We start from the raw sequence: 23148 nt of genomic DNA on the forward strand, positions 1-23148 counted from the left end.
CTCTTAACCACTAAACCATCTGTCCAGCTCCTCAACCACGTTTATTATAACCCAAGATCGCCTCGCCTTGCAGGGGTGTCACTGCCCACAGTGGGCTTGCCCCCCCATATTGATACCAATCATTAATCAAAAATATACCCCCAAAGTCCAGCCTGCAGGCACACACCTTTAATCTCAGCACTTAGGAGGCAGAGGCAGATGGATCACTAAGCTCAAGGCTAGCCTGGGCTACATGGTGATTTCCAGGACAGCCAAGGATACAAAGAGAAACTCTGTTTCAGAAAACACAAAAAGGATATTGAACTCCAGTTGGAAGGGGCCAGTCAGATCTCAAAATGGAGGGCCATGAATCAAAGGCAGGGAAACAGCTGAGGAAGCTGTTTTATTGGTGGTCTGAGCTCTGAAACCACAGATGATAGCTCAAGAGAACATTTTGAGAAATGGGGCACACTTACAGACTGTGTGGTAATGAGAGATCCCTAAACAAAATGTTCCAGGGGCTTTGGTTTTGTGACCTACTCTTCTTGTGATGAAGAGGTGGATGCCACAGTGTGTACCTTGCCACACAAGCTTAGTGGGCATGTGGTGGAACCAAAGAGAGCTGTTTCCAGAGAGGATTCTATAAATCCAGATGCCCATTCAATGGCGAAGAAAAATTGTGTTGGTGGTATTAGACAAAATACAGAAGAAGATAACCTGAGAGACTACTTTGAAAAATATGGCAGGATTGAAACCATAGAAGTTATGGAAGACAGGCAGAGTGGAAAAAAAGAGAGGATTTGCTTTTGTAACTTTTGATGATCAGGACATAGTTGATAAAATTGTTGTTAAAAAATGCCACACTATTAATGGGCATAATTGTGAAGTGAAAAAGGCTCTTTGTAAACAAGAGATGCAGTCTGCTGGATCACAGAGAGGTCGTGGAGGTGGATCTGGCAACTTTATGGGTCGTAGTGGAAACTTTGGAGGTGGTGGAGGTAACTTTGGTCATGGTGGAAGTGGAGGCTCTGGTGGTGGAGATGGTGGCAGCAGAGGTACTTCTGGAGGTGGTTGGTGATGGTGGATATAGTGGATTTGGAGGTGACTGTGGCAACTATGGCAGTGGTCCTGGTTATAGTAGTAGAGGAGGCTATGGTGGTGGACCAGGATATGGAAACCAAGGTGGTGGATATGGTGAAGGAGGAGGATATGATGGTTACAATGAAGGAGGAAACTTTGGTGGAGGTAACTATGGTGGTGGTGGGAACTGTAATGACTTTGGGTATTATAATGAACGACAACAATCAAATTATGGACCCGTGAAGGGGGGCAGCTTTGGTGGAAGAAGCTCGGGCAGTCCCTATGGTGCTGGCTATGGATCTGGTGGTGGAAGTGGCAGATATGGTAGCAGAAGGTTTTTTAAAAACAGCAGAAAAGAGCTGGGCATGGTGGTGCACACCTTTAATCCCAGCACTTGGGAGGCAGAGGCAGGTGGATCGCTGTGAGTTCAAAGCCAGGACAACCAAACCAAACAAAACAAAACACCAAAAACAAACAAACAAACAAAACAAAACAAAACAAAAAACCAGCAGAAAAGGGCTACAGTTCTTAGCAGGAGAGAGAGCAAGGAGTTGTCAGGAAAGCTGCAGGTTACTTTGAGGCAGTCGTGCCACATGCATTAGAGGAAATGTAAAAGTCTGTCACAGAAGGAGTGATGATCCAGTCAGGAAAGCCACTGCAGCTTCACCAGGGAACCCTCCTTGTCCAGGACTGTCATAGCCACAGTTTGCTAAAAGTGCAGCTATTGATTAATGCAGTGTAGTGTCAATTAGAAGGACATTCCTGAGGTCTTACCTGTTGCAGCGTTTTCTTTTCAATACATCAGGTAATTGTAAATTGTGGTAGTGTTACCAGGAGTGAAAAATTAAGAAATTTTTAACTTTTCAATTAAAACACATACACACACACACACACACACAGAGATGGGGGGCGGGGGGCTGGGTGTGGTGGCGTTGAACACTTTTAATCCAAGCTCTCAGGAGGCAAAGGCAGGCAAATCTCTGTGAGTTCAAGACCATCCTGGTCTACAAAGCAAGTCCAGGACAGCCACGCCTACACAGAGAAACCCTGTCTTGAAAAACAAAAAACACAAAACACAAAAATAATTAAGAAGGAAAAGAAGATGCTCCCACAGACTTGCCTATAAGCCAATCTGATAGAGGCATTTTCTCAGCCGAGGCCCCTCTTCCCAGATGACTTTTGTTTGTGTCAAGTTGACAAAAATCAATGAATGAAGAAACAAATAAATAGCACAACATCCAACTCCAACAGCTACAACTGCAACACAACCCAGATACTCAAGTCTCTGAGAAGAGGGTAGAGAAAAATTGTAAGAGCCAGAAACCCCAGGATGCTTGCTGTGAGACAGTGACCTCTATATGTGACAGGAAAGCTGCACCAGACACTCTCAACAACATGGTTGCCTGAACAAGACTAGCATAATGACAATAGCACTTGACAAGTCAGTGTGGACAGGGGAAATTCTACCGTGTCTTACCCCTAGATTAAGAGCTACAGGTGGACAATGCCTGCCCAGAAAAGGAAAACCAATCTCCTGAAGGCATGAGCTCCCACACAGGTTGTCCAGTCCCAAGCAGTCAGCCCTGAACACATGCGCGTATGAACAAAGCTAAATGGATTCAGTAAATGTGTGTGTGTGTCTATGTGCATATGCATGTAACAGTAATATTAAAGGGGAGATTATGAACTGGGGGGAGGGAGGGGACACAGGAGGGGTAGGAATGGTGGGATGCATGCTCACACATGAAGTTCTCAAAAATTAAACTGAAAAAGAAAAACGCAGCAAACAAGATCCTTCTTACTGGAACCTTGACAGTTAATCTTGAGGAAAGATGAGAATGACTCAGCCAACAAAACTCAAGTTCTAAAGCACTATGCAGGAGCGCCATAAACAAAGGGGTTTAGACAATGAACTAATTAATGGTGCTCTATTGTACACAACTTGTGTTTTAGCATGGTAGTGGGGAGCAAGGCTAACTTGAACTTTATTATGCAAACATGGACATTTTAAATTATTAATGAATGATCTCTGCATTGATCAGGTCGAGTTAAGCTAAGGAGTTTTGATTTTCACCGAGGGAGGGAGATGAGGCTTTAGTGATACATTATGGCAAGTTTTATGAGTTTCTCACCCCCTCCAGCCGTGTTAAGTAACCACCTGCTTTAAAAAAAAAAAAAAAAAATCTTCAGTTTGTAAAAAAAAGAACAAACTTGGAATTAGATACTTTAGCTGCCAATTCTACTGCTTTTGACTCTAAGTCACTTACTTTCTCCAAATCTGAGTCCTCACCTTTTACATATGAATGTTATTATTTACCCTATAATATTGCTTGTTGAAAAAGTTAAATAAAAGCCAGGTGTGGTGGCATATGCCTTTAATCCCAGCACTCAGGAGGCAGAGGACAGATCGCTCTGAGTTCAAAGCCAGCCTGGTCTACAAAGTGAGTCCAGGACAGCCAAAGCTACATAGAGAAACCCTGTCTTAAAAAACCAAAAGAACAAAGACAAAAACAAAAACAAACAAACAAAAAGTTAAATTAAAGGCAAACATGTTGGGTAAAAACCTAGTAAAATACATGGCCCCTGTTTTAATAAATGGCAAGTAATAAAATAATCTTATTACTTAGAGTGAGTTTGAACCTTTTGCCTCAGTGTATAATTTTTGTTCTGCATCCTTTTTTTTTTCCTTTTTTTTTTTTTTGACAAGGTTTCTCTGTGTAGCTTTGACTGTCTTGGATTTGCTGTGTTTTTGTTTGTTTGTTTGTTTTGTTTTTGTTTTTTCACAAAGTAAAACAATCATTTATTTTAAGGCACAACTGAAAACCTATACACCAAGTTATTTTTCTGATTTTCTTTGATGGAATTGTTACTGTGCTTTATTTTTTTATACATATTTTATTATAATTTATTTATATTATATCTAGATTGTAATCCCCTTCCTTGTATCTTTCTGTTCCCATCCTCCCTCCCTTTTCTGCCCTATTCCCCTCCCCTAGACCTCTGACCAATGGGGTCCTCCTCCCCCACTGTCTGACCCCTGGACTCACTTTGTAGACCAGGCTAAACTCACTTTGTAGACCACTGCCACCACACTGGGCTTGTGTTTCTCAGCTTATAAATTGACTATGGAGAGCTGGCCAGTAGTGGTACAATCCTTTAATCCCACCACTCAGGAGGCAAAGGCAGGCAGATCTCTGAGTTCAAGGCCAGCCTGGTCTACAAAGCGGGTTACAGGACAGCCAGGGCTACACAGAGAAGCCCTGTCTTAAAAACGCCAAAAACAAACTATGGAATGTAAATGTATATTTGTTTTATAAATTCAATTAAGTTTTGGCTTTCAAGATTCCCACGTGATGGGCTGGAGAGATGGCTTAGTGGTTAAGAGCACTGCCTGCTCTTCCAGAGGCCCTAAGTTCAACTCTTAGCACCCACATGGTGGTTCACAACCATCTGTAATGTGATCTGATGCCCTCTTCTGGACTGCAGGTGTACACACAGGCTGAACCCTATATTCATAACAAATAAATAAATCTTAAAAAAAAAAAGAGAGATTCCCATGTGACACTATGTATGGTGATACATGCCAATAATTCTAGCATTCAGGATGTGAGGCTGTCGACAAAGAAAGGAACTGGAAATTTCTGCAACCTGCTTACAAGATGTAAGCCATTGGGCTTGATTAAGGGCCACAGAGGTAATTGTTAGATTTAAAGGATGATATTTTAATATATGTAAACATTTCCACATCAGAGAGCTAGAATGCAGATGAGCTCCCTCCAAGAGGAAATGATATTAACTCCATTTCACACTAATGCGTTTGTCTTGATTTAGTCTTGATTGTTCAATGAGTCAAGAAGGGAGAACCTATTTTCTTGTAAATATTGATCTTTATAAATTCTAGTATTGGAGCTGGAAAAATAACTGAGTGGTTAAGTGTATATTGCTCTTGCAGAAGACCTAAGTTCAGCTCCCTGAGCCCACATCAGATGGCTCACAAGGCCTGTAACTCCAGCTCCAGACTATCCAACAGTGTCTTCTGGTCTCTTCAGGCACCTGTGCTAATGAGCATACACTATACACACACACACACACACACACACACACACACACACACACACACACACACACGCGCGCGCGCGCGCACACACACACACACACACACACACACACACCACAGACATACACACATGACACACACACACAGACACATGACACAGACACACACAGATATATCTTTTAAAAGTAAATTATTAGTTTGAGAGGGGTCATTTGGCTTGTTTTTGTCACTGTTTTTGAGACACGGGTCACTCTATTATATAGTTTTGGTTGTCCTGGAACTTGCTCTATAGATCAGGGTGGCCTCAAATTCACAGAGATCTGCCCTCTGCCTCTTAAGTTTTGGAATTAAAAACGCGCACACCAGGCTTGGTTGTTTCATTTTATTTTGTTTTTAAGATTTCTTTCTATTTATGTATTTGTCTGTGCCACATGTGTCTGCACTTGAAGAAGGTGGAATGTCCATCAGGTCTTTAAAGCTCCAGGCAGCTGTGAGGCATCTGACTTGGATGCTGAAAACTGAATTCAGGTTGTTGGGGGGAAAGGTAAATGTTTTTAAGCACCGAGGCATCTCTCCAGTCTTCTATTATTGTTTTTATTTTATTTTATTTTATTTTATTTTATTTATTAAAGAGAGTAGCCTAAAAACATTAATGTGGATTTTTTTCTCTCTTCAGCTCATTTGGCCTTGGCCTGCTGCTGTACACCCAAATGAGAGACACTCCAGGGAAATCTATGCAGGGACCAAGTGTTGATGAGTCAGCCCTGTGGCACACTTTCTCTGTGTGGTCCTAAATCAAAGCTTCAGTTAACACAAGGCTTTCTTTGTTTCTAAAGAGCTTGTCTTGGGAATGACAATAAGATTAAAGGGGTAGCCATTAGCAGCCTTTAACACATCTTTGTTTTATTGATGGTTATTGTTGCTTGTGGAACCTACAGAAGTCATCATTTAGATATGTCCTTACTTAAATCCCAGTCATTTTCTTTCTTTTTTTTTTTTTTCTTCCTTCCTTCCTTCCTTTGTTCCTTCTCTCCTACTCCCCACCACATATCCCAGGCTGGCCTAGAGCTTAAAATTCTCTCACCTCAGCGTCTTGAGTGCTGAAAGTCTAGGTACAAACCACATCCAGACTTTTGTTTATTTTTCAAGACAGAGTTTCTCTGTGTAGCCTTGGCTGTCCTGGACTTGCCTTGTAGACCAGGCTAACCCCAAACTTACAACGATCCACCTGCCTCTGCCTCTGGAGTGCTGGGAATAAAGGCGTGCACCACCACACCCAGCCCCCAGACTCTTTTTTATTTTAAAGATGTACCTATTTATTATTATGTATACAGTGCTCTGCTTACAGGTCCACCTACATGGCAGAAAAGAGCATCAGATCACATTATACATGGTTGTGAGCCACCATGTGGTTGCTGGGAATTGAACTCAGGACCTCTGGAAGAGCAGACAGTGCTCTTAACCTCTGAGCCATCTCTCCACCTCCTCATTTTTTATTTTAAATTTTTAAAAATTGCCTCTTTTCCTGCCCTAATGTATTTGACTAGGTTGCGTATGCACTAAATAGTGCCAAGCCTATTCTTCCCATAAAAGCTATGTTTTGCTGGTCTTCTGGGTGATTCATCTACTGTGTATGCATACAAATTATAGTTCAGAAGGTTGTCGTAAGAATTAATTAATGTTTGCTGCACGCTTTATGATCTTCAGATGAAAGGCACAAGATGAAGTGCAGTGTGTCTACACAGAATAACAACATGGGGACACATTATAAAGAGTGCGAGGAATCCTTCTGAACAACAGATTGCACTCAGTGTCAACTACATTGTCTTCCTTACTGTCTAAAATAGAAGGCAACAGTGTTTGAGAGGGATTTTTTTTTCTAGGTGAACATATAGTTGATAAAGAAGGTATTATAGACGTTAGCTTTTGTATAGTAAATATGAAAAAGAAAAAAGACAGAAGGAAAGAAAATAGGGGGTGAGCAACGATGAAAGAAGGCAGCTTATGAGCAATAGTGAGGAGCCTTCACCCAGAGTCAGGGCACACACCTGGAATCACAGCCCTTATGGAGTCCAGACCGGAAGATCAACAGCTCAAGACACTCCTCAGCTTCAAGAATTCAAAGACAGCTTTGAGCTACTTGAGATCTTGTCTCCAAAAAAGAAAAAAGAAAAAAAAAAATTTAAACAAAACAAAAACCGACTCTTGAGACTTTTGTCATTTGAGATAAACATTTATAAGCTGTCCAGAACTAATTTATTAGAATCCTTTATTCCTCGCGGTTTTACATGTTGGTGGGGAAAAGGTTTAAAGAAACAGGAGGATGAAAGGAGGAAGTAAAGCTGGATAAACATAAATGTCAGTCGGCGTGGAGAAACCAGTTGGTTTTCATTGTTGTTGCTGTTGTTTGGTTAGTTGGTTTGGTTTTTCCAGAAAGGGTTTCTCTGTGTAGCCCTGGCTCTCATGGAACTATGTAAACCAGGCTGACCTTGACCTCACAGAGATCTGCCTGACTCTACCTCCCAAGTCCTGAGATTAAAGGTATGCACCACTACTCAGAAAGAAACCAGTTATTTTTTTAACCCATCTTTTTTATTTTGCTTTGTTTTGTTTTGTTTTTCAAGACAGGGTTTCTCTGCGTAGCCCTGGCTGTCCCAGACTCACTTTGTAGACCAGGCTGGCCTTGAACTCACATCGATCCACCTGCCTCTGCCTCCTGAGTGCTGAGATTAAAGGCGTGCCCAGCTCCTTTTTTTTTTTAAGATTCATTTTTAATTTCTATTTTCGTATGTACATATATATCCCCATGTGTGTTTGCGTGTGTGAGTGTGTATGTGTTTTGTGTTTGTGCATGCACCCAAGCGCGTATGTGCAGTGTGGAGGAAGGGTAGTGTAGACTCCCTGAAGCTAGTGAGCCACTCAATGTGGGTGCTGGAAGCTGAATTTAGGTTCTCCACAAGACAGCAAACAAAACACTCAACTGCTGAGTCATCTCTCCAGCCCCTAATGCCTCTAATAATAAGACCTTCTAAGCATCTGTTTGCTCTGTCCATCCACTCCCATCAGCCTTAGTTGGGTTCCTCAGCATCTCAGATCTGGATTACTACAGTAGCAGTTCGTGGCTGCGTACCTGAGTTGATTTTAAGCCTGCATTCCCATCTAATCATGTCTAAATCCCTTCCTGTTTAAGAAGGCCTGCTGTTAGCAAGCCCATCCCACAGATCCCACAGTGAGAATCTATTCACTGCCATTGTTCTCCTGGGAAGAATGGTGTCCTTCATAACTTCTGGGTGTCCCATATTTCTCTGCCGTTAGTCTCAATTTAACCCATTCCTAAGGTTTCCTGTCAAGTTAAGCTTTCCAAGTTTAGTCTAGCTCTGGGTAATCTTTCTGTTCATCTTAGTTGGCTTTTGGACATCAAGGGTTTGTACCACAGGCTCTCCTGTTTGTTAGTTTTGTCTTTGTGGTGAGGCTGTAACTTCCTGCATGGGAGAGCCACTCTATACACAGCAGCATGTCCTATAGCTTAATGACTTAACGTGGCATCAATGTGGGTAAAGCCTTTATTTTAAAAAACTGGACAAAAATGTTGACAAATACTAGTGTGTCCCCCTCGGTTTCTGACTCATGAAGAAAGACTTTAGACCTGAGAATACAGACCATTACCTGTGCTTTCTGACACAGAGGGAATAGTTAATTTCTCATGTTTGATGCCTAAGGGAAATATTGCCCCTAAATTCTCTATTTCTCTTATCAATTCCATTCTCATTAAAAAAAAAAAAAAATTCCCAGGCAGCTGAATGGTGGTGGCACACACCTTTAATTCCAGCACTTGGGAGGCAGAAGCAGGCAGATCTCTGAGCTAGAGGCCAGCCGGCTCTACAGAGTGAGTTCCAGGACAACCAGGGCTACACAGAGAAGTCCTGTTTCAGAAAACAAAATAAATAAGTAATAAACAAACTCCCAGGTTGTGGTTCCCTGATAGCAAGAAGACTGAGTCTCAGATAGGGAGAAAGTATTTTCAGACTGGAAAAAAAAAAGTCTTTGTGAGATTATACAGCTCTTTGAATTTTGTCGGAGTGGATTTCCTTCAAGATACACATCCTCTCTGATTACCAGAGAAAATCAAGTTCATGAATCTCAAAAGCAGAGGAGCAGTCAGCAAGGCAACTGTGATCTTGCCAACCACCTCCACCAAAACAGAGAGCAAGCTCGCAAACCTTTCCCACAGTTCTGCTTGTCAAAGCATCTGTCCTGGCGTGGGCTACTCCAGAGAGGCCACAGGCTTTAAGAACCAGGCAGCTTCACGAACTGTGACTCATGCATCACCGTGATTTATTAAGTCACTGTGTTAGTCAGATTTCTGTCACCAAAACAAACGGCTGAGACAATCAACTTAGGAAGAGAAAAAGACCGATTCTGGATCGCTTTTGTAGAGATTTCAGTTCCAGGCTGGTTGGTCCTACTGTTTTGTGGATCTATGGTAAGTCAGTGGCATATAGCTAGAAAGCAAAACAGAAACATTCATGTCATCACACACCGGGAAGCAAAAGGAGAGAAAGGGAAAGGGGCTACACTCCAAAAGTTCCATTGAAGGGCGTTCTTCAGGTGACCGGAAAGCCTTTTGCCCCTCAAGTTTGCACACGGTCCCCACTAGTATCTCCCAAAGCATGGGCGTTTGTGGTGGATATTTAAGATACTATAACAACCACATTGGGCCAGTAGCCAATCCTTCTGTGTCTGTTTCCTCACATCAAATAGGACTCAAAGGGGTTAGTGTATGTACAGTGACTGACTCATACAGTGCCCAGCAGCTAAAAGCTAATAGTAGTCATATAAAAAGCAAGCTGCAAAAAAGATTACAGTAATCAAACTAGCTTAGCTTCAGCCTACTGGCTCATTTTGGTAAAACATAGAGTGCAACTTTGTTGAACTTGTTAAAGTGTTTTGTTTTGGTTTTTGGGTTTTTTTTTTTTTTTTTTTTTTTTTTTTTTTTTTTTTTTTTGAGACAGAGTTTCTCTGTGTAGCCCTGACTATCCTAGACTCACTTTGTAGACCAGGCTGGCATTGAACTCACAGAGATCCACCTGTTTCTGCCTCCCGAGTGCTGGGATTACAGGCATGGAACTTGTTAACATGTGTTGAAGATTTGTTACTTCCTTGTGTTTCATCCATTTCTTTTGACTATAAACATGTTTTCCCACAAACTAAACGTAATTCTTAAAAGAAAAGAGCCTCTGGGCTTTCTTTCTGACATTGTGAGAAGGTTAGAGTAACGGCCATCAGACAGTCTTTGCAAGGACATTCGTAGGCACAGGAATGTAGGAAGAATGACTCAAACCTCAGAGGTGTCTACGTGTACAGAGGGGTCACTGGATCCTCAGAAATACTTCACGACACTCTCATGAACTTCTGTTTTAAATAAAGATGGGCCCAAAGCTTACTCTCACTCTCAGCTCTACATTTTAAAATTTCTGAACCTTTAGTTTATAAAATTATTTATAATACGAGTGAGATCTTTTTCTTTCTTTCTTTCTTTCTTTCTTTCTTTTTTTGGTTTTTTGAGACAGGGTTTCTCTGTGTAGCCTTGGCTGTCCTGGAACTCTGTAGACCAGGCTGGCCTCAAACTCAGAGATCTGCCTGCCCCTGCCTCCCTGGATGCTGGGATTAAAGGTCTACACCTCTACCACCACTCCCAGCTGTGAGCTCTTGATCAATATCCAAGAATGCTTTTTGTGAACACTTTCCCAAGGAGTGAAATATATCCTGTCTAATGCATTCTCTGGGTGATTTAGAATACTGATGGCTCTTTGTCAAATGCACTCTATCAACAAACACTTCTAAGTCTTAAACATCTTCTGAGCATACAAAATCAAATTGACCTATTGGTTGAGTTTCAAACTCTCCATTAAGTGTACTTTTTTTTCTTTTTCTTGCATATCCGGCAACATTAGGTGTTTTTGCTCCTGGGCTTTAGCAGCACCGGCAGTCCAGTTGCTGAAATGCCATTACCAAAACTCAGGTACCAGTTCTACCACTTTTTTGATGTATGACCTCTGAGCAAGTAACAACCTTTCTATTTCCTCAACTTCCTTGTTTGTAATCTAGTGATAATAATGGTTCTGGCTAGGTTTTGTCAACTTGACTCAACCTAGAGTCACTCAGGAAGAGGAAGCCTCAGTTGAAGAATGGCCCTCATCAAATTGGCCTGACCTTTTGTTTGTTTTAAAGAACATTTGAAAAAAAATATTTTATTTTATATGTATGAGTGTTTTGTCTGTGTCTATGTCAATTCATTTGAGTGTGTGGTGTCTGTGGAAGCCAGACGGGGACATTGGCTATCCTGGGACTGGGTGTGGGCTGCCATGTGGATGCTGATGATAAAACCTGGGTCTTCTGGAAGAATAGCCAGTGTGGTTAACCTCTGAGCCAACTCTTCAATACCCAGAGATTGTTTTGACGATTTGATGTGGAAAGGCCCAGCCTACAGTGGGTGGCACCATCCCTAGGCAAATGGGCCCAAGCTATAAAAGAAAGCTAAATGTTGCAGGCAGGACTGGATGTGGCTCTTGCTCAGACCCACAGGCACTTGGGAAGTTTCACATCTCTCAGAAGTTCCATCAATTTCTGTGCACCGAGTAGGTGGACAGTTCTGAGCCAGGATTAAAACAGCCCTCAAACCTCATCGAAGTTTCTTTGTACAGCGGATGTTATTAATGTAGAAACTTACAACAAGTCAACGTGCAGAGAATAATTTAGTGTGGAGTACCCAGCCACAAATGGGACATCTGTGTCACAACCCTTCCCCAAAGCTAAGGGACCACCTCAAAAACAAACAAAGAACAGAGCCAGAAGATTGTAAAGGCCAGAGTTCAGAGAGGACTCAGCAAAATACTGTCTGCTGTACTCATGAAGTCACAGCTACAGTTGCCTGTATAAGACCTGCACAAAAGCAAGCCAGTCAGCATTCTAGCACAGATCAGGAAGGAGTTTATAAGCCCCCATCCCTAAGAAAGGAGCTACAGACAGTTCGTGGCTTCTAGTGGTTGGAGAGTCAGGTTTTTTGTTTTTTGTTTTTTCTTTTTTTAAGGCTGTGGCTGTTGGTAAATCAACCACACTCCACATGGCCCAATACCCAGAAGCATATGGATGGAACAAATTGGAGTAGATGGGTTATGTAATAATAATAATAATGATAATAATAATAAGACATGAGGCTGGTGTTAGGGCAGGGAGGTAGGGTGGATATCAGAAGGATTAGGATAAATATGATTTTAATATATAAAATTCTCAAGGAATTAATAAACATATATATTATAAATATGTATTATATTTATTTATTTATTTATTTATTTATTTATTTATTTATTTTTTGAGACAGGATTTCTGTGTGGAGCCCTAGCTGTCCTGGACTCGCTTTGTAGACCAGGCTGGCCTCGAACTCACAGTTTAAAAGAAAAGAAAATCTTTCTGGGTGAAGTGGAGAGTGAACCAGCAAACAGCACCCCTCCGTAGGTTCTGCCTCAGTTCCTGCATGACTTCCCTCAGTGATGGACTGTGACCTAGAAGTGTAAGCCAAGTAAACCCTTTGCTCCCCAACCTGCTTTTGCTTATTCCAGCAACAGAAAACCAAACTAAAATAACTATGCTCCTCATTTATAATGCTGCTGTAAAAGTTTTATTGAGGGATGGAGAGATGGCAACAAAGTTACGAGCACTGGCTGTTCCCTAGAGGCCAGCTACCATAAGGCAGCTCACAACTGTCTGTAACTCCAGCTCTGGGGAGAGTCAGAAATTGTCTTCTAGCCTCTGTAGGCATGAGACTTGCACATGATAATATACCCACATGCAGGGAAGAACTCATTTATATAAATATATATTGCTCACAGCAAGGAAAAAAGTAATGAATATGCCTACATTTTAGGGTGTTACAACACCAAAGACGCTTACAACAATTCCTGGCACATAAGACACATGATGGTTTATTAGTACTGATGTTACTTGTAGAAACAGTAAAACAGCATTTATTTATTTATTTATTTATTTATTTATTTCGAGACAGGGTTTCTCTGTGTAGCCCTGCCTGTCCCGGACTCACTTTGTAAACCACGCTGGCCTTGAACTCACAGAGATCTGCCTGCCTCTGCCTCCTCCCCAAGTGCCCACTATTTGATCACTGCCCCTTGGCAGAGTTGGCCCAGTGGGAACACAGAGAAAGGGGATGCAGGCTATCCAAATGAGACCTGATAGGCTGTGGTCAAACGGTAGGGGAGGAAGACCTCACCTGTCAGAGGTCTAGGGGAGGGGAATTTGGTGGAAAAGGGAGGGAGGGTGGGAACAGGAAGATAAGAGCGATGGGATTACAATCGGGATGTAATGTGAATAAAATATTTTTTTAATTAAAATATTCAATAAATAACTCAAGAGAGGAAGTTAAGAAGGGACATAGTGGGGAAGCCACGCAGCTGGAACATGACTCAGCTGGTCACAGTGGCTCTCCAGACCAGAAGCAGAGATAGATGTACACTGGTGTTTAGGCCTCTTTCTCCTTTTTATTCAGTCTGGAACTTCAGCCCATTGGACAACGCTGCCAACCTTCCGAGCAGGTCTTCCTTATTTAGTTCAATCTTTCTGGAAATACTTTGATGGACACACACAAAGATGTGTTTGTTTCCATGGTGATCCTAGAAAACCAATAAGGTTGAGAATGAAGACCGACCATAACAGTCGGTAATGCTAAATTATCCTTGTTTTGTAGATGAGTAAGTGAAAAACTGAGACTGCCGTTGGTGCGAGTCCATACAGGTGGAGACAGGATTTGAAAAAAGGTAGTCACAGCCCAAAGTTGGTTTTCTCTGTCCCTAGCCATCTGTCAAGTGGTCATTGAACACAGATGTTGGTTGAAATTACACTCTGTTAGGTCTCAAACTCAGGGGAAATGGCTGCGGTGCCTATTAACATAGCGAAGAGGATTCCTGCTGCCAGTCTCCCTCAGTGTCTATCTGTTAACAGGTTGTCCTGGCTGTGACACTCCACCCTCTATCCTAAACTCTCCAAGCCAGCGACTGGGCGGGGCTTCCTTCCCCAGCCTCTGATCCGTATATAACCTCCACCATTTCAGCTACTGGTCCTTCTCACCTCCTGCTCTCTGGGTTCCCCCCCCACCCCCCACCCCCATCTCTCTTCTCTTCCCCTCTTGCTCTCCCCCAGCACTCTCTTCTCATGGTCATGGTCAGTCTGGACCCTTCCAGATGCCTCTGGCTGTTTTCTCCCTCATATCTACAATAAACCTTCTCCTCAACCCACACCTAGGAGCCGTCATTATGACGATAGGTAGTAGTGCTTTAGCAGGGCTAGATCAATAGCTTATCAAAACTCCATTGATTAAAACTCTGAAGTTTCCAAGTCTTAGTATCATAACAGCATAGAGAGGGAAAGAAATCTGAAACATGTTTTATACCTCAAATCATTTCCTTAGACCTTTACCATTTGTATGAAACATTGTTTTAATTTGTATACACTCTCCATAGTTTATACTAATAGCAAGATAAGAAGGGGCTCATCTACTAATTTGAGGGTAGGAAAAAGGAAAAGACAAATAGGCCAATGAAGTCCTGTCTACTAAACAAAATGCATACTGGAAAACAGCAGTTATCAAGGGTTCTCCAGCGTACATTGGTTTCTTAGTCTCTCATGTGTCACTCATTCTCCGTGTTATTTTTTTTGCATTCTCTGATCACTTACCAACTTTAGAAAAGCGTCCTGGCACATTTCTACCATCTGAGATTCCTAAAACACAGTTCCCATATAGTACCTCTACTATACCCATACTTTATATATTTGAGATCCCATGGTTTTCTTGGTTAATTGGTTCCTCTTCCTTGTTTTGAAAATGCCTTGAAACGTGTTTAAGAATCTCCTGTTTGAGCCGGGTGTGGTGGCGCATGCCTTTAATCCTAGCACTTGGGAGGCAGGGGCAGGCAGATCTCTGTGAGTTTGAGGCCAGCCTGGTCTACAAAATGAGTCTAGGACAGCCAGGACTACAAGAGAAACCCTGTCTCAAAAAATAAAACAAAACAAAACAAAATCTCCTATTTGTCATGTCAATTAGTCCTATCTCAGTAAGTATGACTATTGATAAATGCTTCTGTTTTTTTTAACTATTACATAGATACTTCTATCTACGTATCAGATAGTTTTGCCAGAAACAATCATCAACCATCTCCCCTGGTTGTGTATCATCATCTCTCTGGTATTATTTTTTTCTGCAGGGGGGGGTTGTTGATCATGATGAAGATTGCAAAGGGAATCAATCCATCTGTCTTATTTACTTTTCTATTGCTGCAACAAAACACCATAACCAAGGCTATTTATTGAAGAAAGCATTTAATTCGAGGCTTGTAGTTGCTAATGGTTAGGGTCCAGGCACTGGAGCAGAAGCTGAGATCTTCTATTTATCTGAAACACAAGCATGAGGCAGAGAGAGAGAGAAGAGGAGGAGAGATGAGGAGAGAGAGAGAGAGAGAGAGAGGCGAGAGAGGAGAGAGAGAGGAGAGGAGAGAGCGAGGAGAGAGCGAGAGGAGGAGAGGAGAGAGGGAGGAGAGAGGAAGAGAGAGAGAGAGAAAGAGAGAGAGAGAGAATCGGGAATAGTGTTGGCTGGCTTTTGGAAACTCAAAGCCCACTTCCACGACACAACTCCTCCAACAAGGCCACACCTCTTAATCCTTCCTAAAGAGTTCCATCAACTAAGGACCGACCATTCAACTATATTAAGCCATTGGAGGCCATTCTCATGCAAGCCACCATAGTAGAGAAAGTATGACAAAGTGACCTCAGGCAATGCTCACATAGGGTGAACCAGGAAGCAAAATTCTAAGTGGGAATGAAGGGTGATCTATCCTAAAAGCCTGACCCCATTGATCTACTTCCAGCAGTCAGGCCCACCTCCTCAAGGCTCCACAGCTTTCTAAATAGCACCACAAACAGTGACCAATGACAGTCTACATTTCATTCATAACCTATGTCAAAAAGTATTTCCCCAAGATAACCTTTCCTGCCATCTGCCCTCACAGAGTTCACACACCTTCATCTAGTCTGTGTAAATCTGTGCTTTGTCTATGATTCTGTTTTCTTTTCTTTTCTTTCTTTCTTTGTTTTTGTTTTTGTTTTTTGTTTTTCAATACAGGGTTTCTCCTGTAACCTTGGCTATCCAGGTACTCACTCTGTAGACCAGGATGACCTTGAACTCACAGAGATCTACTTGCCTTTGCCTCCTAAGTGCTGGGATTAAAGGTGTGCACCACCATGCCCAACCTGTTCTCTATTTTTAGGATACCCAAAAATGTATTTGCTTCCTCTCATTGTGTCCTGCTTTGGGATAAAAATTCCTGTGGGCAGGCTGGAGAGATGGCTCAGAGGTTAAGAACACTGCTCTTCCAGAGGGCCTGAGTTCAATTCCCAGCAACCACAGGGTGATGGCTCATAACCATCTACAATGTAATCTAATGCCCTCTCCTGGCCTGCAGGCATACTTGCAGACAGAACACTATATGTAATAAATAAATAAAATCTTTAAAAAAAATTCTTGTGGGCAAGGATGTTTTATTCATCTCTGTATCCTCAATACTTAATAAATTCTTACCACAGAGTATTTTCCTAATAAATGTTTCTGAAGTAGAATCAATAGATGCATGTGGCCCACTTATAGAATATCTAAATCAACTTGATCTTTCCTCTGTTCAAGAACAGATCATCAAAGGTGTCAAGAAATGTAAATTTCCCATGATTTCAAAAAAGATACTTGACTACTCAATTATGAAAACGATACTTAGTATATCTGAACATCTATTTTCCTTCTATGTAAACCATAGATAGTTGTATGTGCTTGTATACTCATGGGAATTACAGACCAGGAGCAGAACATCCGGACTGTAATTCTGTGGAGGGCAATAGGAAGATGCAGTCTAGCACTGCCCACAGTAGCCCGAGGAGTGTTCTCCCCATAGGGGCCTCCATTCAGGTAAAAGCAGATACTTCACTAGCCTGAAGAAAAGAAATCCTGGAGGAGTCAGAATGAAGCAAAGCTAACAAGTTAATCAAGTAGAGATCCTTCCGAGGCTGGAGAGATGGCTCAGAGGTTAAAAGCACTGTCTGCTCTTTCAAAGGTCCTGAGTTCAATTCCCAGCAACCACATGGTGGCTCATAACCATCTATAATGAGATCTGGTGCCCTCTTGTGGCATACTGAGAATACTGTGTAAATAATAAATGAATAAATCTTGAAAGAGAGAAGGGGGGGGGGAGAGAGATGCTTCAGATAGGTATAAATTTGTCATTTAAAGAATGATATGCTCGTAATGAGTAGCTCCTTATTTTAGAGCATAAATGCTAATCGCAAGATTTGCTCACTTATTGTCCTTTGGGGAACCACAGAAGAATATCCTTAGATTTAATACTAATACACCATTTTTTTTCTAATTCTGCTATTACTAGCTACAGCACAGATCCATGTAATTCTGGGACATAGAAAAATACATGCTATGTCAAATTGTTCACTCAAATTACTGGTTATTTTATCTTCAAAATTAAAGATCCATATTGGAGCCATTAAAAAAAAAAAAAAGAATGATATGCAGGCTGGAGAGATGGCTCAGCGGTTAAGAGCACTGACTACTCTTCCAGAGGTCATGAGTTCAATTCCCAGCAACAACATGGTGGCTCACAACCATCTATAATGTGATCTGATACATACTGTATACATAATGAATACATCTTTAAAAAAAATAATATGCAGAGGACAGGCATGGTGGCACACACCTTTAATTCCAACACTCTGGAGTCAGAGGCAGTGCATTTGAGGCTAGCCTGATCTATAAAGTGAGTCCAAGACAGCCAAGGATACACAGAGAAACCCTGTCTTGAAAAACCAAAACCAAAAAAGTAAAATAAAATAAAGAAAAAAGAAATGAAAAAGCCAAGGGTGGTGACACTTTAAGATTCCCAGCACTCGCACACAACAAGGACATATGCTCACCCATGTGCATAGCGGCCATATTCATTATAGCCAGAACCTGGAAACAGCCTAAGTGTCCCTCAGTAGAGGAATGAATAAAAAACTGTGGTACATTTACACTATGGAATACTACTCAGCTATTAAAAACAAGGAAATCCCAAAATTTGTGGACAAATGACTAGAAGTAGAAATGATCATAATGAGTGAGTTAACCCAGAAGCAGAAAGACTCTAATGGTATATACTCACTTATAATTGGACACTAGCTCAAGGGGCATGTCCCATGAAAGACCTCACTTAACAGGAGATTGGGATAGATGAAAAGACATCCTATTGGGACTCTAGGTGAGAGAAGTATGGGAGAATGGGGAAATAGAAGGATCCAGAGGGTCCTAGAAACCTACAAGAAGAACATTATGATGGGTGGATCTGGGTCCAGGGGTTCTGCTCAAACTACTCCACCAACCAAGGACAACATGTGCAGTAAACATCGAACCCCTACTCAGATCTAGCCAGTTGAGTGGAGAGCAGAGAATGACTCTCACACAAACTCTGGTGCCCCATATTTGACCACATCCCTTTGATGGGGAGGCCTGGTGGCACTCAGAGGAAAAATAGCAGGCTACCAAGAAGAGACTTGATACCATATGAGCATATACGGGGGAGAAGGTCCCCCTCAGTAACAGACATAGGGGAGGGGAATAGGGGGAAAGTGAGAGGGAGGAACAGGAGGATACAAGGGATGAGATAACTATTGATATGTAATCTGAATAAATTAATTAAAAAAAAAAAAAAGATTCTCAGCACTCCAGGGGTAGACAGGTCTCTGCGAGTTTAAGGCCAGCTTGGACTACATAGAGTGTTCTAGGACAGCCAGGGCTATATTGAGAGATCTTGTCTCAAAACAAACAAACAAACAAACATAAATAACTAAGAAGGGGGCAGGGGAGGGAAGGAGAGATTAAGCAAAGGTTTACAATTAAGCTTTACAATGCAAACAGTGGAGGGGTTGGTACACTTTTAAGGATTTCCTTTCATAAATGAAGCTGTAAGGTCTTATGAGGCAAATTGTTTAAGTTTAGCTGAGGTGAGAGGAATGCCACACAGATTCTGGCCTTTTGAGAGTCTATTGAATTGCTCCATGCCATGGTTTGAGAATATCTCCATAGGCAATTTCAGTGTTGTCATTATGTGGCAGTTTCTGGCCTCCAGGCGGATTCCAAAAGAACAGGGAAGTGGGATAGCAGGGGCTTCTTTATCTTCCCACAGCCCTGCTGCCTCTGCCTTCCTGGCTTGCCTTAATCTTGGTCTGGACACTTAGTCAATGACTTGGTGAAAGTCATTTAGCTGCATGGCAATTTTCACAAAGAAAAGTCTTAGCCACAGGTTTCAGACAGCCAGGAAAACAGGAAATGGCAAGATGACTGGATCCTGCAGGAGGATCCTGAACACTGGAGCTGGAGAGGCAGCTCAGTGGTTAAGAACACTGGCTGCTCTTCCCGGGGATCCAGGTTCCATTCCCAGCACCCACAAGGCAGCTCACAACTGTCTGTAACTCCAATTCTAGGGCATCCGATGTCCTCTTCTGGTCTCCATTGGCACCAGACATTCATGCGGTGCTCAGACATACAGGCAGACGAAACACCTCTACACGTAAAATAAGTAAAATAAACAAACAAACAAACAAAAAACCCGAATACAGCCAACCAAATAGCCTGTAATGTGGTTCTGGTCTAAAAGTTACTTTGGGGTCCAGCACACATAAATGTCTACTCTAGGCATTTGTCTATATTTTCTTGAATACTCAGCTACTGATACTGTGTTTTTTCTCTCTGTATCAATTTCTTCAAACTGACAACCCTTGTTCTAACTGCCAACTAAATGGTCTTCCAAATCTATAGCTTAAACATCAGACAGATGGCCAGGAGTGATGGCACACACCTTTAAATCCCAGCACTCAAGAGGCAGAGGCAGGTGGATCACTGAGAGTTCAAGGCCAGCCTGGTCTACCAAGAGAGTCCAGGACAACCAAAGCTGTTACACAGAGAAACCCTGTCTTGACCAAAAAAAAAAAAAAGCAATACAAAAAAACATCAGACAGACGGTTGCTAAGGACTTGACAGCAAAGCTCCCATATCAGGCAGAGATAAATAAGACATGGGACATTTGGCTGTTCTTGAGTCAGAGGTATTTCTCTGTGGTGGCTATGAGTTGAAAGGTACACACACCCACTGATTCCTCTGTCCCGGACTCACTCTTTAGCAGACTTTAAGAAAGATTTTTTTTAAAATAAAGATTTACTTATTCTTTATACAACATTCTTTCCACATGTATGCCTTCCCAGCACAAGAAAGCACCAGATCTCATTATAGGTGGTTGTGAGCCACCGTGCACTTGCTAGGAATTGAATTTGGGACCTTTGGAAGAGCAGGCGGTGCTCTTAACCTCTTAGCCATCTCTCAAGCCCCGAGAAAGATTTCCTTTAGAAAGAAAGTAGGATGAAGGCTGGAGGGATGCCTGAGTAGCACCCGCTGTAATTTCAGGGGGGGACCCAGGTTTGATTCCCAGCCCCTATATGGAAGCTCACAACCAGCTGTAAGTCCAGATCTAAGGGAATTTCACGTCATTTTCTGGCCTCCAAGAGCACCAGGAACTCACATGGTACATAGGGCTTACATACAGGCAAAACACCTAAATACGTTAAAATATTTTTTTTCAATATCTTGTGGATCAAGATATAAGGTCCCGGCGCCATTCCTGCCTACCTGCTGCCATGATGGTCATGAAACTTTAACCCTCTGTAGCTGTGATTCTCAAATTAAACGCTGTCTTTTGTTTGCTTGTTTGTTTGTTTGGTTGGTTTGGTTTTCGAGACAGAGTTTCTCTGTGTAGCCTTGGGTGTCCTGGACTCACTTTGTAGACCAGGCTGGTCTCGAACTCACAGAGCTCTACCTGCTTCTGCCTCTGCCTCCCAAGTGCTGGGATTAAAGGCGTGTACCACCACTGCCCGGCTAAATGCTGTCTTCTAATATGTTGCCTTGGTCATGGTGCTTGGTCAGGGCACCATGTAGAAAATAACTAAGACATATGATGACATAAGCCTGTAATCCCAGCACTTTGGGATCTGAGGTAGGAGTATTGTGAGCTTTGGACTAGCCTGGGCTACATAGCAAGGTTATGTCTCAAAAATCAATTTCTGTTAAACCTAGGATGAAGATTGTTGTGATAAAAATAGACTAGTAATTGACATGACCATGATTTAATCAACTAACAATTAACTTGTATTACTAAATTATCCTAAAGAGCCTGCAATAGCACTTTCAAAGAATTGGAAGTAATCCTTGTATTATAATTGAGTTGTATGGATACAATACCTCATATTAGAGTAGAAATATATATAATGTGTGTGAAGAATAGTCTTAAATTTGAATTCTATACCAATGTATCAAAATTAAACTTATTTTGCATCAATATACAAAATTCTATACCAACGAATTAAAAATAACCTTATTTGTGAGCAACAATTAAGGCCTTAAGTTTAGGAGTAGATTCAACAATATACTTTTTGTCCTATCATCCCTATTTATTTCTATATTCCCCTTTCTTTCTTTTCAACCTCTATCTCCATACTTACAAAAGAAAGATAAAGGAAAAGAAAGGCATCCCTAAGTCTGGCCTCATTTTGTCTCTGAATAAGACCAATAATAACTTATAAACAACTCCCAATGAAAATAAACATATGCAGCCCACGAGAGCAACCAAAAACCTACCCAAACCCTGCCCCCCCCCCCCCCCCGCTCAGGGGAAATGGGGCATCATTCTCTTAAGGTTTCTTCTAGCTGATTTTGAGTGAATAATACCTTTGTAGGGGCTCAAATAAAATTGGGGAAGATCATTAAACAAGCCAGGAATAGCATTTGTGGTCTAGTTTCTAGATGTTGAGAAATTCCATACTTAATAGAAGTCCTATGTGGGACAGTCTGAAATGCTGGACCAATTGGGATTGAAAGCTTTCTTTGAAGCTATCTGGAAGCTGTCCTGTTCTGATGAAGAACAGCAACTGAAGCCCCTGGGGCTGGAACATGAAGGATGCAGGATGTCCAGCATGCTGAATGAATCCTGTCAGATCTGATCCAGTGTCCGTGTCCAGCTCTTTTGTTCTGAAAACATACAATTTCTCACAAGCACTATATAGTTCTAAAATAATAAATGTATGAAGTGTGTGGGATGCACAGATATGAGGCTACACATAGATGAGACCTACAGAATATGGAATTTAAAGATGTTTTTATTGTTTTAAAGATTCTTTGACAACAAGACAGGCAACACACAACCTATCTCAAAGAAGATGATGAGCATCAAAGAACCTCCTTATGGAGATGGCTTCAAATGTGGCAAACCAGTCACTGGGCAAAATGTCATTTTGGCCACAGACAAAATTCTGCCCAAAAATGGGCAAGCTTGGATGCAGGAGTCAATGGCCAAACTCTACCAAGACAGGGTAAACAAGTCCTCAGTAGTTCCTATCTCTACAAACATGTCTGTCATATATATTGGGCCAGAAGGTTGGAGAAGATGCTCCAATGTTATACAGAGCTTTGGGTGACTGTTCAGGGAGCAAACTGTCTCTGTCATTTTTTCATTTTGGAAGCTGCTAACCTGCACTTCCAGTAAACTTGGGTTTTATTGCTTCTCAAGTCTCTGATGGGGTTGAAGACCAGATAGTTTAGTTTTACAATTAAGCTTAGTTGTTTAGGGGTTAAGTTGTTCTTAGGTCTAGATAAATTTTTTTTAGGTTGACAGAGATGGGATATGATAGATATTGATTTACATTCAGAATTGTAGACTCCTCAAGATAGGAAAGATGTTTTCTTCAAGGTTGCCAAACACAAATAGCCAAAACAACTATGAATGTAACATTTATATAATTCCTGATTGTTTCACGGTTCTTCTTGCTGTATGCAGTTTATTGTATTTATGTGTAATAATATGTGTACATGTAAAAAAGAATAACAAATTTTT

General features: G+C 41.6%; 1 pseudogene; it reads left to right on the forward strand.

Moving 5' to 3' along the window:
- The first annotated feature begins 335 nt into the window (after nucleotides 1-335).
- Nucleotides 336-5910, forward strand: LOC127191106 (heterogeneous nuclear ribonucleoprotein A3-like; annotated as a pseudogene).
- Nucleotides 5911-23148: the final 17238 nt, after the last annotated feature.

Source organism: Acomys russatus, chromosome 6 (assembly GCF_903995435.1).
Source record: "Acomys russatus chromosome 6, mAcoRus1.1, whole genome shotgun sequence".
Taxonomy (NCBI): Eukaryota; Metazoa; Chordata; class Mammalia; order Rodentia; family Muridae; genus Acomys; species Acomys russatus.